The 976-nt window shown below is 33.4% G+C and overlaps 1 pseudogene; it reads right to left on the bottom strand.

Annotated features, from left to right (window-relative positions):
* Window positions 1–709, bottom strand: part of LOC107576052 (G2/M phase-specific E3 ubiquitin-protein ligase-like) — a 6,770-nt pseudogene extending 6,061 nt beyond the window's left edge.
* Between the last annotated feature and the right edge of the window lie 267 nt (window positions 710–976).

Here is a 976-nt window from a genome sequence, read left to right on the forward strand (position 1 = left end):
ACCTCTGTTGTTTCAGGTTCTGTTATTGGTTGAATCAGAGGCAAGCCGCTTGTCTGTAGAGACAATATCATGAAAATCTCAGTGATTTTAGATACAACAATTTTGACACTTTTTAACTACAGTGAAATTATACATAAATGTTTTAAATAAATGAATAATACATTATATTTCTTGGACGCATAACTAACATTTAAGAAACATCAATCAAGCATTTTTATTAGGCTAAATAATTGTAATAATTAGAACTAAACCATGGCAACCACAGTGTTGAAAATATGCATAATAAAATAATTATATGTAATGACTGTCAATAAGATAGTCATTGGTCATTCAGTGAAAGACTAACAATGAAAAGGGCTGATGTTAAAAACTAAATATTACCAAAATGCCAAATTAAAATGCAGTTAAAGCCTTTATTGTTTTTTTATTTCATTCTGTAAGGAGCAACTGAAAACAACTACACTTTAAATTACCTCTGTTGTTTCAGGGTTAGGTTCTGTGATTGGTTGACTCAGAGGCAAGTTGATTGGCTGTAGAGACAACGTCATGAAAATCTCACTGTGGTTTTAAATGCACCAATTTTGACACTAAAACTACACTGTACCTGGCCCACTTCAGCACGAGGGACAACATAAAGTCTGCTTTTCCCCACAATCTTCTTCAGATCTCGCACAGAGCTTGCTTGTACCTTCTTGATTTTTTTCCCCATGTCTACTTTTGCCAACTCAAAACCCACCAGGTTCAAACTAATCATAGGGAAGCTCTGACAAACAAAATTATTCAAATCTGTCAGGCTCCAGTTTAAATCAATTGTGGACAATTGGCAATCAGCTACTTCCTTCGCTGGAACTCCTTGAAAAAAACATTGTAAAAAAAATTAGCATTATTCCTCAGAACTACAGATATGTTTGCACTGATAACGCTAATGTTTTGAAATACACTGAATGTATAATCAATCAATCAATCAATCAATCAA

The sequence above is a fragment of the Sinocyclocheilus grahami genome, unplaced genomic scaffold, assembly GCF_001515645.1.
Source record: "Sinocyclocheilus grahami isolate Dianchi unplaced genomic scaffold, SAMN03320097.WGS_v1.1 scaffold3155.1, whole genome shotgun sequence".
NCBI lineage: Eukaryota > Metazoa > Chordata > Actinopteri > Cypriniformes > Cyprinidae > Sinocyclocheilus > Sinocyclocheilus grahami.